Here is a 17920-nt window from a genome sequence, read left to right on the forward strand (position 1 = left end):
TTTTATTGGAAATGGAGAAATTTTGACATTTTGACTTATTTATAAGACAAATGCATATAGGAGAAAATTTTTTACATGCATTTGATTTTATATATATATATATATATAATGTTAATTTAAATTTAAATATAAAAATTATTATTATTATCACTATATATCTATATATATATATATATATATATATATATATATATATATATATAATATAACACAATAATCTCTAAAATATAAATATACTTACATAATAAGAGTGATTAAATGGTATTTAATTTTATTAATTAAAAAAAATTCGATCATCATAGGTTTTAATTTTTTATTAAAATTTACTCTCTTAATTATAGAGCAAAACTTTATAAAAATTAATTGTGAAATCACATATTAACTAGCCAATTGATTTATTTTTCTTATAAATTAAATAATCGCAATATAATTCGTGTAAATTATATCAATATAATTAATAATTACGTGAAATTGGGATTGTTGACCAGTTCTGTGCTCTAGATTTATAATTCACGCCACCTAAACCAAATATTCCAATCTAGACTTGGCATCCCTTAGGCTATCAAAGTCAGGCATGCGTTTTTAACAATTCAAAAGTTCCCTATTTCAAATCTAACAAAATTTATTTATTCTTTAAATATTTCATATTATAAGTTCATGTTATTTTGTGTCAAAAACTATCTATTTTAATATTAAGAAATTTGTGAAAAAATATGTTAGTCCAATTGATAAAGATGGAAATCATTTTATATATATATCATCCAATTTCCACTCTAAAACACTTACTTGGTGGCTGATGGAGCCTCTGGATATCTCATATGAGCCAATCGCTTCACAGGTAATTTTCTGCATTTTACTTTTCCATGGGATCCTAATTTTGAAGTTAGTTTCAGTGCTTTTGGATCTCTATTCTGCTGAAAAGCATCTCATTAGTTAGAAAGCATGACACCAATTGTGAGTTTTTAATGGGTTTTGTCTTATTTTAGTTGCTCTTCGTTTTTTATTCATGATGAGATGAATGTATCAGTGAGCAAATGTCTGTACCTGTGAAATTTGTATATTATTGATGGGTTTTTGTCTACTACCAATAGCAAAATGGTCCCTTAATTTAAAAAATCGAATGATTTAGTCCCTTAATTCTAGTTAGTTTAGTCTATGAGAGGAAGTATGCTTCAATTAGCGAGCTACAGTTTCAGTGATTGACATTTCATTCACAGAACTTGGTCCTTCCCATATTGGTGAACTGTTGCAAGAAGTTCTGAAAATGAAAGCTGGTTGTTTTGGACAAGGAAGAGAGATTTCACTATCTAACATGACAATGATTGCTGATATAGTTGGTCTGTCCACTGCATCTTCTTGCACACACAAGAGTGCAATGTGAATACATTTCAGCACTTCATGGGAATTGTATGATTCCTTTAATGTTGAGTCAACTATCTCCATTGCTTTGTCTTCTTGCCATAGCTCCCACACCTTTGTTCATAGCATCACCATGCATGAAATAAACTTTCAGTAAAATTATTTTGTTGAGAAGTTAACAAATCAAGAGTTTCTATCACTTACATGTCCTATCAAGGTTAGGGAAGGATCCTCTTGATGGAAGCCATTGCTTTTCTTCCCACTTATAATCTCCAACAATATTACACCAAAGCTGAATACATCGGACTTTACTGAAAATTTTCCCAACACGGCATACTCTGGCGACATGTAGCCACTGCAAAATAAAAGAATGCACATGTTAAGGAGAGAATTGGTTTTTAATAGCAATCTGTTTGATGTTGAGTGATAAGGGCAATCTTTACTTGAATACTTACTATGTCCCAACAACTCTATGTGTCTTGTGTTCTATCTGGTCATCTTCGAGTATTCTAGCCGTTCCAAAATCTGAAATTTTTGGTTTCATCTCTGCATCTAAGAGGATGTTGCTGCTTTTTAAGTCTCTATGGATGATTCGCCACCTTGAGTCTTGGTGAAGATATAAGATTCCACGTGCAATTCCAACTACGATTTCGTAACGTTTACTCCAATTCAAGAATGAACTTCTTGTTGTATCTTTAAAATTTTAATAATTTTTATCGAGTTAGTGTTAAATAATATATATAATTTGTATATTTTAATGGAATCCTCGTAAAGGAGATCCAATTAGGAAACCAACAAGGCAATAGAAAAATTAGAAAACTCACCAAAGAGAAACAAGTCCAAACTTCCATTTGACAAGTATTCATAAATCAAAATTCGCTCTTCTTCCTGAATGCAACATCCTAAAAGTTTCACAAGATTCCTATGTTGAAGCTTGGCTATCAACATAGCTTCATTTTTAAATTCTTCTGCTCCTTGCCCCGAATTTTTTGATAGCCTTTTTACAGCAACTTCCTTTCCATTAGTTAGTTGACCCTGAAAAAACATCTTTGCTAGATTACACCTATGTTTGAATTTTTTTTTTTTTCACACAGAACAACATGTAAACAAGATAAGAAAAAATCAAAATCAAAAGATTTTCAATTTTGAGGTATTGAATAGAGAGTTAAATACTACCTTATAAACCGAACCAAAGCCACCTTGTCCAATTTTGTTAGCTTGAGAAAAATTATCAGTGGCAGCAAATATGGTGCTAAGATTGAAAAATGCCAAGTCTGTATGACTCCTGCTTGTCTGAATGTCATCAGCGTCAAAAGTATTTTTGTGATAGTGTGAACCATTGATAGAATCAAACAGTCTCCTATTGGGTTGGTTCTTCACTGTTTTGGAACAACACAAACTGAAATGATTATAAAAAAATATTGTGGAAAATGAGACATTTCATTAACTACTTGCCTCTTTTCTTTCTCTTCCTCAGCCTCAAGTAGACAAATAAGATGATGACAAACCATGCTGACGAAACTGAAACTACCAGAAAAGCCAGCATCCCCTTCATTTCAAGAAAACCATTTGATCTCTCAATCTCAGCTGCTAAAGTTCAAAAGTGTGATGGAGCTATCTAGGCAGGAATAACAGAGCAATGGAGAAAACTAGTGCAGAGCAATGAATGTGATACCTAATTCAATTGCATCAACTCGAACATAAGCATCGTAGCCGCTATGGTCCATAAGATCCACTATGTCCATCAAATCCCCATACCAAGCCAAGCAGGCAACATCTTTCCCTGGAATTTTTATGCTGGCATAGGCAGAGCATGAACAATCTTTGTAGCATTCTTGTTCACAGTCCACACGGGACATACTCATATTCACCCAAACTGCTGTTGAAGTATCAGGAACCTTAACTTGAGGCACTTTCACAAACCCTTCCCCTTGCCCACACACTGATGAAGATTTCAATCGCTTTCTAACACAGCCACCCGATCCATCTCTCATCGGAAACCAGTTTCTTGGGAACTTGGGTTCGTAACCAGGTAAACAAGAACATTCATATATATTGACATTTTTAGGATTGCATACACTGTTAGCACCGCAGCGTCCATAAGAGTCACAACGATACTTGGAGGCTGACCAGAACTCCTTCCAATTAGCATCACTTTCACGCCTTGAAACCCACATAAGCGTTCCTGATTCATGCACCATCAATTGGAAGAGAACAAAGCTGTCGTCATGAGAGTAGGAAAAGGATATTTCCTCTTCACTATTAACGAAGCTGTAGTTGTATATATCTGGTATTCTCAACGGCCATGGCGGGCCTCTCCAGTAAGGTTTGGAACCATCGTACAGAAAAAATGTTGGTGAGCCAACTGGGTTGAGCTTCAGAGAGTAGTCACCGATTCCAGGATCATCTGTTGATTTCCAGGAAGTCAGGAACCGGTTGAGACCTGTTCTCCTGTCGAGCCCAAGCCGCATTCCTGGTAGCAAGGTATTAGTAGGATGATCAAAGCTCTGCCAAACAATTATTCTTCTTGAACCTTGGAAGAGAACGAAGTTTCCTGAATCAAAGAGCTGAGCTACACAAGTATTTGCTAAATCCACTGAAACATTTGTAGACCATATTGGAAACTTTTCATCTCTATTACCATAGAGAACAAGGCTGCCATATTGGTTGATGGAGAGAAAACCTGCAGAACCATTGATTGGATTGTCCCTGTTGGCCACCCACACAACTGTTTGTAGTGGTACTCTATGAAACCAAATTCCGAGATATGTATAGCTGGAATTGCCAGGGCTGAAAAATCCCAGTGCAAATTTATTTTGTTTGGAAATCAGAAGGTCACCTTCTCTGATGATTTGATTAATGGTGATGGTGTCTGTGGAAGTGCAAGCTGTGAATCTGTGGAGTATGAGCAAAGCATAAAACAAATGAAGTATTTTAGCATCCATGAATGATTGATCTTTCTAAAGACAAGAAAAACTTTATGTTGTGTTTGTGGGCATTTTCTGTCTCTTTTTCGAGGAGGCCAATGACTGTGTGGTTGACAAAGATAAGGAAAGGACTAATTAGGATGCTCCCTTTCAAGTTGTCCACACTCCAAATACTTGATACTTTTTAATTTCTTAATATGTAATATAAAATTTAAATAAAAATTGATATATGCTCTATGTTGATGAGTTGAAATTTCTAAAATACTTAAATTTCGAAGTAATAACTATATAAGATTAAAGATAAGGAAATTTGCTCTTATGGGAAACACATTAATTGTGTTTTCTATTTTGAAAAATACATTATTTTTTCTTATTTTTATTATTAACATTATTTCTTTGAAATAATCACTTAAATTTAGATACATGCAATCTAATTACTCATAATATAAGAAAAAAAAAAGAATGGACATAAATTTTTTTTTATTAAAATAGAGATTAGAGATAGAGGGATTAGAACACGAGAGCTTACACCATACTTAATTTGTGGGTGCAATTAATATAAAATTTTAAACGTATTTTAACTATAAAAAAATAAAATAATTATGTGAAGCTGAGATTGTTGACCGATTCCATGCTCCAGATTTATAATTCTCCCCAACTAAACCAAATATCCCAATTTAGACTTTTCATCCCTGAGGTATCAGGCGTGTGTTTTTTACTATTCAAAAGTTTCATATTTCAAATCTAACAAAATAAATTTGTGAAAAAAGAAAAATGTTAGTCCAATTGGTAAGGATGAGAAATCATCTTATATATATCATCAAGTTTCAACTCCACTAGGAGAATTCCAAGTAACTTGTTCAAATGTTGGGACTGTCTGAGTCAATTCATCAACTTAAATTGAATGGCTAGATTCAATTTTAAAACAAAATTAGTTTGGATGAGTTATTTATAAATTTTAAAACAAAATTTTCAAAACATTTTAAATTCATTAATTAAGTGAAAAAAAATGCATTTAAGTCAATTAAAAATGGTGCCGTTATAATTAACGTTAAAATTAGAGTGACCATTTAGTCGGTTTAGTTTAAAACTGAATTAAATTAAATAAATTGAAAATTGAAATTTTAATTTTTTATGAGAATCAAACATAATTAATTTTGATCAAAAATCGAATCGAATCGAATCAATCTGATTCAATTCGATTCGGTTTAATCAGTTTAAATTTTTAATATATTTTTTTTTATTTTTTACACTTTATTTTTAATATTTTAAAATTTAATTAGAATATATTAACCTTAATATGATCTAATCTCTCTATATTTTTAAAATAATATTATTATCACTAATCGATTCGATTCGATTTTTAAAATTTTTTTATTAAAATCAAACCGAACCGAAATAATCGAAATTTTTAAAATTAAAAACTGAACCGAATTGAAATAAATAAAAAATCAAATTAAAATTTTAAATTAATTCAATTCGATCAGTTTTTTTAAATTTGAACATGCCCACTCTAGTTCGAGCTACAATATTAAAAAATTATGTGAGACTAATAAATATTAAAAAAAATAATATCAAGGTGAGTCGCCAATGCATTAACCATATAATCCCTGGCTTAACAATACATCCATGGGAAATTAAAATGGAAAGGGTTAGGTCTAAAAGTTTTTTTTGAAAGCAAAACTATTGATTATATTAATAAAATTTTATCAAATAAAAAGGGATATTATCCCAAATAGAGAGACTATTATATCTAATAGATTCTCTAGTCAAAGTATGAGCAGTTAGAGTAGTATTACGACGAATCCATCTAACAGAAATATCTGTTCTAGAGTCTAACAAAAATTTATAATCATTCAAAATCAAACCCCCTGCATAAGAGAATTTGGCAAAAATGTTTCTCAAGTGCCTGCCTAAACCCTTGCATAAGATAATTTGGCAAATATTTTCCTTCTTCTTTCTCATCTATCGAGCATAAATCATTAAAGTCTTCCGAACAAAATCACGGAAGAGAGCTTCTATGAGATAAAGCTTGAAGATTGACGTCGTCGTTACGATTTCGGAAACCCATAATAACTAGTAAATATCCATTGAATATTATCTTTCGAAACAATCGAATCAATAAAATTTGAAGAAAAACAATCATAAACCTATAATAATGTTATGTTTAGTGTTTCTTGTCCTTTTTTTAGCATCGGTATTTATTTGGACTGCAATCTCCTCATCAAGTTTATCAGAACTGCCTTGGCCCACAGAATTTTTGCCAATGTCTATAATATGGTCTCCTTATTTACAATGGGTTGACTTTTGCAAAATAAGGAGAAGTGCCTATTATATGCTGCCAAATTAGTGTTTTCAAAATTACTAGTTGATGTCAATCCTGACACAAATTCTGGCGAAGTAGAATTGCCGGAATCACGCAGCCATAAGCTTGTCGGTCTCTTGTTCTGATGAATAGGTGCTCTGAGGAAATTACCCCAATCAAATTTGATATCTTCTTTCTTCAACTTCAGCCACAAGTCACAGAAAGCCTACACATGACCCAGTTTCCCACATAAATAGCAAAAAATAGTCGTTTTTTCGTATTGAAACTTCACAGTAAACACAGTACCATCATCTCCAACAAACTTCTTCCGCCGTTTCAAAAGTTGCCGAATGTCCAAATAAACTTTAACTCTCATAGGGTCCGGCAACATAACTGAACCATTTTTCATATTATACTCTTTATAGTGGTCAACAAAAGTCCCGACCAATTTAGTCAACGTCTTGTTATAATAACCAGAAGAGATCTTTAATTAGAAATTAGAATAAGTTAGAGGGATATGGAGAGTATTTTCATTACTTTATATCTTCTTTCAAACAAGCAGGAATTAATTGTACAACCAACGACCCCATTCTCTATATTTTTAAAATCAATATTATTAAAAAAATCGAAATAGATATATTTTTGCCTCTAATTCCATAATAAATACTTCTTTAAAAAATGTCATAAATCTGTCAAAGAGATTTGCATATTTTTAAAATTAATTGAATTGGATGTGAAAAATATCTACATCTTACAGAAATCATAAGTAACGGTTGAAATATTTCTGTAATTCTTAATAGGACAAAAATATTTTTTTTCTTTATAAATAAGACGCAAAACATGATACTGGTAAGGAAAAAGAAAAAGTCAAATTTAAGGAAAAGAAAAAACTATGGTATTGAGTCACAAAGGGATAAGGTGTGAGTAACTTGCATTGGTCTAAAAGTTAATTGCTGTTGTTGGAGCGGAGCCGTTACAAGTTGATTAATTAAAAAACCCTTAAGTACAATACCTCCAAAAAATTTGCTCTGAGCATTGTGCAATTCTCTGTGTCATCTACAATCTCGCATTCTCCAGATGACTTTGGCAAAAAAACCCTCCACAGATGACTTTCCATGGCCACCACTCCACTATAAAACACTTCCTCGGTGGCTGATGGAGCCTCTGGATATCACATATGAGCCAATCGCTTTACAGGTAATTTTCTGCTTTTTACTTTTCCATGGGTTCCTAATTTTGAAGTTAGTTTTAGTGCTTTTGGATCTCTATTCAGCTGAAAAGCATCTCATTAATTAGAAAACATGACACCGATTGTGAGTTTTTAATGGGTTTTGTCTTACTTTAGTTTCTCTTCGTTTTTTATTCATGATGAGATGAATGTATCAGTGAGCAAATGTCTGTACCTGTGAAATTTGTATATTATTGATGGGTTTTTGTCTACTACCAATAGCAAAATGGTCCCTTAATTTAAAAAATCGAATGATTTAGTCCCTTAATTCTAGTTAGCTTAGTCTATGAGAGGAAGTATGCTTCAATTAGCGAGCTACAGTTTCAGTGATTGACATTTCATTCACAGAACTTGGTCCTTCCCATATTGGTGAACTGTTGCAAGAAGTTCTGAAAATGAAAGCTGGTTGTTTTGGACAAGGAAGAGAGATTTCACTATCTAACATGACAATGATTGCTGATGTTGTTGGCCTGTCCATTGCATCTTCTTGCACACATAACAGTGCAATGTGAATACATTTCAACACTTCATGGGAATTGTATGATTCCTTTAATGTCGAATCAACTATGTCCAGTGCTCTGTCTTCTTGCCATAGCTCCCACACCTTTTGATAAGCGGTTGTCGAAGCCGTCAAAAATAAACCTATTATCAATCAACAAATAAATTTGTAGATAGTGGCAATAGGGTCGAATCACAGGGAATTGACACCAAGTATCTTCCTAATAATGACTAAGGCAAGTAATAACAAATAAGTAAAAGAGGGGGTTTGTTTTGATGAGTTAAAATCTAAAAGCAAAAGAGAACAATAATTTAATTGAAAAGGTATTTCAATGAGAAAGAGATTCTAGCTGAAGTGTGAGTCTAATTCAGTTTGTTCAGAATTGATCATTGATTATTAAAGACTCCTATTTAATTCCAATAAATCAGTTTTGGTTGTGGAAGACGCTTCTCACAATCCAAATTCCTCCTTAGTTCTAGTTTGATTAGGAAACGTTCGCTAATCAAACACTGATCAACAAGTTGCCAAGGAACGTCCTTGGGGCATTTAGCATCGAACAACCGTTGATCGCATTAAGACTTAGAGAAACCCAATTCTATCCTTGCCAACCGCGTGGTCAAGGCTAGGTTATGCAATTGATTATATCTATGTTCAAACAATTTAAGCAATTACGGACCTAAATCATTCAAACAATTTATCACTTAAGCAATTTAAAAGCAATGGGCCCTTATTGATTCTAAAAGCAAAGCAATAATTATGGAAAAGATCAGATTGCATAAATATTGAAATAAACAAGAGTTCAACAATGGAGTATTAAACCTCCCAATTCATCACAAAACTGAATATTCTCAACTTCAACTAGAAAATAATGAATTTAGCCACTCATGGTGACTAAAATACAAAAATAAAGAAGAAAAGAAAGAAGGAAAGTTTCTGCTGTGTTGCTGGAGAATTTCCGAGGATGGCAGATGCTGAAAGAGATAATGAGATGCCTTTGATGCTGCCCTTTTATAGCTGGAGAGTCCCAAGTTCAATTTGATTAGGGTTTTGTAATCTCAATTTGATTTGGTCTTCTTTGTAGTCTTTGATTCCTCTTTGAATTTTGTGTTTGATTGAGAATGGAACTCTCTAAATGAGGGGCGTGGCTCTTGGGATTGATCTTGTAGTGTTTCAAGTGGGTTTGGACTTCTTTCCTTTGAATTTGGATTTTCTGCTCTTTTCCCGCCTCTGCTGTATTTTTTGCTATCAAAGTGATTTGGGCAGATTCTGCGAGTGATTTGGGCAAATCACTTGCTCATTTTGCCCCAATCGCTTCCTGGGGTTCAGTTCAGTTTCTGTCTTTGTCTCTGCCAGTGATTTGGCCAGTTTCTGCGAGTGATTTGGGCAAATCACTTTGACCCAATCACTTTTCCAGCTTTTTCTTCACTTTTTCTCTAACTTTCCAATTTCTTCCTTTTCTGTAAAAACATATCAAAAACACAAATTAAGCTAGAAAAATGTGTAAATAAACAGTAGGAAATATAATAAAAATGTGGCTAAATTATGCTTGATCAAATACCCCCACACCTAGCTTTTTGCTTGTCCTCAAGCAACAAACAACTTAGTCAATCAAGCTCCTTTTTCTTTTGAGCCTGAGTACCACTTAATCAGCCCCCCTAGACTCCTAAATTGAAACACTACAGTGTAGGATGCATGTACTAAGGTTGTCTCCTTCTTTCCTTGTTTCCTATCGCTCACCATGGCCAAGGGAAAGTTTTTTATTTGATCATGCTTATTAATTTATATTAGGTTTAATGCAATCCCTTAAGAGTGACTTGCCCTATTTTAAGCATTTTTAATTACAACACTTTTTATCCTTGCCTGAAAAAATCACCAACCTTTTTACGCGATGGTGCATATGGGTGATACACCCCCGGTTACTCAGTTGGTCACTTGTCCAAGTGGCTACTAGCTCTGTTCATAATCTTAGACCATCGAAACTTTATTTAATGCCTGAAAAAGTCACCAACCTTTTTACGCGACGGTGCACATGGGTAATACACCTCCGGTTACTCAGTTGGTCACTTGTCCAAGTGACTATTAGCTCAGTTCATAGCCTTAGATCATAGGAACAGGTTGTGCTTTTTGATTTGCTGAGTTTCTCTTTTTCTTTTTCCTTTTTATATCAATTTGGGCAAATCAAGTCAAAGAGAATTACACTAACTTTTATTGCATGTATTTTATTTTCCTTTCCTATTGGCCACAGCAGTTTCAAGAACTCAATTCAAGAAGAAAAACTTCCTAAGTAAAGGCTACACACTGTGCATGGTTCAATTTAGGTTTAAAGGGTTGGATAATCAATGGGGTCATGAGATAGGAAGCTCTTTTAACCTTGTTATCTATGCTGAGTAGAGTAAAAGCTAAGTCAAAATTCTGTGTGTGTGTGTGAAAAAAAATGTGTGAAAAAAAAAAGAAAAAATTTTGGTGTGTGTTTATGGGGCAAAAAGATGCAAAATGAAACAAAAAAGAAAGCAAAAAGATAATGTAAACAATGCAAAAATATAACCTAGCAGTAAATACCCCCACACCTATCCCAAACATTGTCCTCAATGTTTAAACATAAATATGAAGAAATTAATAAGGAGAAGGAAAGGGACTGCCTGAGATGTGGGTGATTAGGCCAAGTGATTTGGGCAAATCACTCGGCCAAATCACTGTCGTGGCTGGTCTGTGGGCAGAAAAATGGTCCATCAGCAGTGGCAACAAGTGCTCCATATGCTGCATTCTGTCCTTGATTCTGGTGAGATGGGCCTCCACCAAAGGGTCTTGAGGTGCCTTTTACGTCCTCCAAGGTCCACCCAATTGCTTTCTTGTGTTTCTTTAACATATCAAGGAGCTTTTCTTCTTCCTCCTTGCTGAGTTGGTTGGAAATAATTACTGGAAGTGTATTTTCAACTTCCAAGTAGGCATATTTGAGGTGGCTGGGCAGGGGCTTCAGATCTGGTGCAGCTGCTATCTGGGACTCTGCCTGCTGTCTGCTGATTGATTTGGGCAGATCATCGCTGATGATTTGGGCAGATCGACTGCCTATTGTGTCTGTCTGCATTGGTGATTTGGGCAAATTGAACTCTGCTTGCACTGATGATTTGGGCTGATCACCTTCTGTCGTGTCCGTCTGCTCACTGATTTGGGCAGATTGTCTGGGTGATTTGGGCAGATCACCTTCTGTCATGTTTGTCTGCTCACTGATTTGGGCAAATTGTCTGGGTGATTTGGGCAGATCACTCTCTACCAAGTCTGTCTGCTCTAGTGATTTGGGCAAGACAGGGTCTGTTTGCTTAGGTGATTTGGGCTGATCATCTGTTGATTTGGGCAGATCACCCTCTGTCATGTCTGTCTGCTCACTGATTTGGGCAGATTGTCTGGGTGATTTGGGCAGATCACTCTCTACCAAGTCTGTCTGCTCTAGTGATTTGGGCAAGACAGGGTCTGTTTGCTTAGGTGATTTGGGCCGATCATCTGTTGATTTGGGCAGATCACCCTCTGTCATGTCTGTCTGCTCACTGATTTGGGCAGATTGTCTGGGTGATTTGGGCAAATCACTGCCCTGATCACTTTCTGGCAGATTTTTTTCCATGGCCTGTTTTTGCAATTTTTCAGCCTTACTATCTTGCAGCTCTTTTCCACTCCTCAATGTGATGGCACTAGCATTTTGCCTTGGATTTTTCTCAGTTTGGGAAGGTAGCTTTCCTTGTGATTCAAGCTTACTCAAGGATGAAGCCATTTGTCCCACTTGTTGCTTCTTTGCTGGTTGTTCAGGAGCTATTTCAGTGGTGTATGTTGCTGGTTCAGCAAGTGCAACAACTTCTGGTTCAGTTGTGTCAATTTCTGAGGTTGCTGGTGTTTGGACAGCAATAAGGGATGCAATGGTGGCAAATTCAACACTTGCTGGTTTTTGGACAGCAGGTTCAGCAATTGCTGATGTAATTGTGGAATTTTCAGCAGATGGACAGCAACTGCTGTCTCTATTTGCAGTAGTTTGGACAGGCAGATTTTCAGCTTGAATTTCAGCTTCTTCACGTGCAACAGGGGGTTCTGCCATTGCTGGATTTTCTACAGTAATATGGAACTTGGTTTCTGGTGTAATTTCAGCAGTGGCAGGTGTGGCAGTAGATCCAGCAGCTTGGTCTGTTTTTGGGGAACCTTCGTCATCGTCCCATAGATCTTGAAGCTCTTCCTCTCTTCTTAATATGTGCGCGTTCATTGAGTTGACCGCTTGATCTACTTGCTGTTGTAGAATTTTCCCAGAAATTTCCAACTTCCTTACCAACTCTTCAAGTTCCATATTGGAGTTTCGAGGTGTTGCTTGGGCTTGATAGTTTTGGTGGTCCTGGTAGTTGTTAGCCTCAGTGTAGCCATAGTTCGGCTGATCTCCCCAATATGGATTGTATGTGTCAATGTACGGATCATGTCTTGGCTGTTCATAGAATCCTCCATATGCATGTCCAGACTGGCTATTGAATCCTCTAAATGTATGCACTGGTTGGTCATATTGATAAAGTGTGGGACATTGATCAGTTGGGTGTCCCACATATCCACAGATCCTACATGATCTTGGTGGCTGAAAGTTTTGAGCTCGACCTTTGACATAACTATCCACAAGAGAGGTTAGTTCAGAAATTTGAGAAGAGAGAAAAGACATACTTACTGTAGCCATGCTTGTAAGGTCTTGGTAGTGCGTTCAATTTCAGGATCGTAAAGAAGAGCTTCTTTACGATCAGCCCTGGTCATAAAAGGAAAATACGTTAGTTAGATCAATTCCCCGGCAACGGCGCCAATTTTTGATAAGCGGTTGTCGAAGCCGTAAAAAATAAACCTATTATCAATCAACAAATAAATTTGTAGATAGTGGCAATAGGGTCGAACCACAGGGAATTGACACCAAGTATCTTCCTAATAATGACTAAGGCAAGTAATAACAAATAAGTAAAAGAGGGGGTTTGTTTTGATGAGTTAAAATCTAAAAGCAAAAGAGAACAATAATTTAATTGAAAAGGTATTTCAATGAGAAAGAGATTCTAGCTGAAGTGTGAGTCTAATTCAGTTTGTTCAGAATTGATCATTGATTATTAAAGACTCCTATTTAATTCCAATAAATCAGTTTTGGTTGTGGAAGACGCTTCTCACAATCCAAATTCCTCCTTAGTTCTAGTTTGATTAGGAAACGTTCGCTAATCAAACACTGATCAACAAGTTGCCAAGGAACGTCCTTGGGGCATTTAGCATCGAACAACCGTTGATCGCATTAAGACTTAGAGAAACCCAATTCTATCCTTGCCAACCGCGTGGTCAAGGCTAGGTTATGCAATTGATTATATCTATGTTCAAACAATTTAAGCAATTACGGACCTAAATCATTCAAACAATTTATCACTTAAGCAATTTAAAAGCAATGGGCCCTTATTGATTCTAAAAGCAAAGCAATAATTATGGAAAAGATCAGATTGCATAAATATTGAAATAAACAAGAGTTCAACAATGGAGTATTAAACCTCCCAATTCATCACAAAACTGAATATTCTCAACTTCAACTAGAAAATAATGAATTTAGCCACTCATGGTGACTAAAATACAAAAATAAAGAAGAAAAGAAAGAAGGAAAGTTTCTGCTGTGTTGCTGGAGAATTTCCGAGGATGGCAGATGCTGAAAGAGATAATGAGATGCCTTTGATGCTGCCCTTTTATAGCTGGAGAGTCCCAAGTTCAATTTGATTAGGGTTTTGTAATCTCAATTTGATTTGGTCTTCTTTGTAGTCTTTGATTCCTCTTTGAATTTTGTGTTTGATTGAGAATGGAACTCTCTAAATGAGGGGCGTGGCTCTTGGGATTGATCTTGTAGTGTTTCAAGTGGGTTTGGACTTCTTTCCTTTGAATTTGGATTTTCTGCTCTTTTCCCGCCTCTGCTGTATTTTTTGCTATCAAAGTGATTTGGGCAGATTCTGCGAGTGATTTGGGCAAATCACTTGCTCATTTTGCCCCAATCGCTTCCTGGGGTTCAGTTCAGTTTCTGTCTTTGTCTCTGCCAGTGATTTGGCCAGTTTCTGCGAGTGATTTGGGCAAATCACTTTGACCCAATCACTTTTCCAGCTTTTTCTTCACTTTTTCTCTAACTTTCCAATTTCTTCCTTTTCTGTAAAAACATATCAAAAACACAAATTAAGCTAGAAAAATGTGTAAATAAACAGTAGGAAATATAATAAAAATGTGGCTAAATTATGCTTGATCACCTTTGTTCATAGCATCACCATGCATGAAATAAACTTTCAGTAAAATTATTTAGTTGAGAAGTTAACAAATCAAGAGTTTCTATCACTCACATGTCCTATCAAGGTTAGGGAAGGATCCTCTTGATGGACATTGCTTTTCTTCCCACTTATAATCTCCAACAATATTACACCAAAGCTGAATACATCGGACTTTACTGAAGATTTTCCTAACACGGCATACTCTGGCGACATGTTAAGGAGAGAATTGGTTTTTTATAGCAATCTGTTTGATGTTGAGTGATAAGGGCAATCTTTACTTGAATACTTACTATGTCCCAACAACTCTATGTGTCTTGTGTTGTATCTGGTCATCTTCGAGTATTCTAGCCATTCCAAAATCTGAAATTTTTGGATTCATCTCTGCATCTAAGAGGATGTTGCTACCTTTTAAGTCTCTATGGATGATCTGCCACCTTGAGTCCTGGTGAAGATATAAGATTCCAAGTGCAATTCCAACTATAACTTTGGTAAGGTTTACTCCAATTCAAGAATGAACTTCTTGTTGTATCTTTAAAATTTTAATAATTTTTATCGAGTTAGTGTTAAATAATATATATAATTTGTATATCTTAATCGCATCCGGAGATACAATTAGGAAACCAACAAGGCAATAGAAAAATTAGAAAACTCACCAAAGAGAAACAAGTCCAAACTTCCATTTGACAAGTATTCATAAATCAAAATTCGCTCTTCTTCCTGAATGCAACATCCTAAAAGTTTCACAAGATTCCTATGTTGAAGCTTTGCTATCAACATAGCTTCATTTTTAAATTCTTCTGCTCCTTGCCCTGAATTTTTTGATAGCCTTTTTACAGCAACCTCCTTTCCATTAGTTAGCTGACCCTGCATAAACATGTTTGCGAGATTACACCTATGTCTGAATTTGTTTTCACACAGAACACCATGTGAACGAGAACAAATCAAAATGAGAAGAATTTCAATTTTTAGATATTGGATAGAGAGTTAAATTCTACCTTATAAACAGAACCAAAGCCTCCTTGTCCAATCTTGTTTGCTTGAGAAAAATTATCAGTGGCAGCAGATATGGTGCTAAGGTTGAAAAATGCTAAGTCTGTATGACTCCTGCTTGTCTGGATGTCATCCGCTTCAAAATTATCTTTGTGATAGTGTGGACCATTTATAGAATCAAACAATCTCCTGTTGGATTTGTTCTTTACTGTTTTTGAACAACACAAATTGAAATGGTTATAAAAAATATTGTGGAAAATGAGACATTTCATTAATTACTTGCCTCTTTTCTTTCTCTTCCTCAGCCACAAGTAGACAAATAGGATGATGACAAACCATGCTGACGAAACTGAAACTACCAGAAAAGCCAGCATCCCCTTCATTTCAAGAAAACCATTTGATCTCTCAATCTCAGCTGCTAAAGTTCAAAAGTGTGATGGAGCTATCTAGGCAGGAATAACAGAGCAATGGAGAAAACTAGTGCAGAGCAATGAATGTGATACCTAATTCAATTGCATCAACTCGAACATAAGCATCGTAGCCGCTATGGTCCATAAGATCCACTATGTCCATCAAATCCCCATACCAAGCCAAGCAGGCAACATCTTTCCCTGGAATTTTTATGCTGGCATAGGCAGAGCATGAACAATCTTTGTAGCATTCTTGTTCACAGTCCACACGGGACATACTCATATTCACCCAAACTGCTGTTGAAGTATCAGGAACCTTAACTTGAGGCACTTTCACAAACCCTTCCCCTTGCCCACACACTGATGAAGATTTCAATCGCTTCCTAACACAGCCACCCGATCCATCTCTCATCAGAACCCAGTTTCTGAAGGACTTGGGTTCGTAACCAGGTAAACAAGAACATTCATATATATTGACATGTTTAGGATCGCACATACCATTAGCACCACAGCTTCCATAAGAATCGCAACGATACTCGGATGCTGACCAGAACTCTGTCCATTTACCATCACTATCATTGCTTGAAACCCACGTCACCATTCGTGAATCCACCACCATTCGGAGGAGAACTGAACTGTCCTCATGAGAGTAGGAGAAGTATATTTCTTCTTCATTATTAACAAAGCTGTAGTTGTATGTTTTTGGTATTTCTCTCATAGGCCATGGCCGGCTTCGCCAGTAAGGTTTCGATCCCTTGTACAGAAAAATTGTGGCGAGCCAGTTGGGTTGAGCTTATATGTGTAGTAATTGGTGCTAGGATCATCTGCAGATCTCCACGATGTCAGGAACCGGTTCAGGCCTGTTCTCCGGTCGAGCCCAAGTTTCATTCCGGGTAGCAAGGTATTTGTCGGATAATCAAAGCTCTGCCATAGAACTCTTCTATTTGTACTTTCGAACAGAATGAAATTTCCAGAATCCAAGAGCTGAGCTACACAAGAATCTGCTACATCCATTGAAACATTTGCAGACCATAATGGAAACTTATGATCTCTGCCACCATAGAGAACAAGGTTTCCATATTGGTTGATGGAGAGAACAGCTGCAGAACCATTGATTGGATTGTCCCTGTTGGCCACCCACACAACTGTTTGTAATGGTACTCTATGAAACCAAATTCCGAGATATGTATAGCTGGAATTGCCAGGGCTGAAAAATCCCAGTGCAAATTTATTTTGTTTGGAAATCAGAAGGTCACCTTCTCTGATGATTTGATTAATGGTGATGGTGTCTGTGGAAGTGCAAGCTGTGAATCTGTGGAGTATAAGCAAAGCATAAAACAAATGAAGTATTTTAGCATCCATGAATGATTGATCTTTCTAAAGACAAGAAAAACTTTATGTTGTGTTTGTGGGCATTTTCTGTCTCTTTCTAAAGGACTAATTAGGATGCTTCCTTTCAAGTTGTCCACACTCCAAATACTTGATACTTTTTAATTTCTTAATATGTAATATAAAATTTAAATAAAAATTGATATATGCTCTATGTTGATGAATTGAAATTTCTAAAATACTTAAATTTCGAAGTAATAACTATATAAGATTAAAGATAAGGAAATTTGCTCTTATGGGAAACACATTAATTGTGTTTTCTATTTTGAAAAATACATTATTTTTTCTTATTTTTATTATTAACATAATTTCTTTGAAATACGCCGGTAAATTTAGACACATGCACTCTAAATACTCGTGATATAAGAAAAAAAAAAGAAAATGGACATAAAATTATTTTTAATTGAAATAGAGATAATAAATTGAGAAAGTAGAACACAGGATCTCTCAAATTTAATCAGATGTATTTACATCGTATTTAAATTGTGGGTGGAATGAATATAAATTTTTAAACGTATTTTAACTAAAA

At 35.4% G+C, this 17920-nt stretch overlaps 1 pseudogene; it reads right to left on the reverse strand.

The window, feature by feature from the left end:
- Window positions 1–866: 866 nt before the first annotated feature.
- On the reverse strand, window positions 867–17431 carry LOC110603100 (annotated as a pseudogene).
- Between the last annotated feature and the right edge of the window lie 489 nt (window positions 17432–17920).

The sequence above is a fragment of the Manihot esculenta genome, chromosome 16 (assembly GCF_001659605.2).
Source record: "Manihot esculenta cultivar AM560-2 chromosome 16, M.esculenta_v8, whole genome shotgun sequence".
Lineage (NCBI taxonomy): Eukaryota > Viridiplantae > Streptophyta > Magnoliopsida > Malpighiales > Euphorbiaceae > Manihot > Manihot esculenta.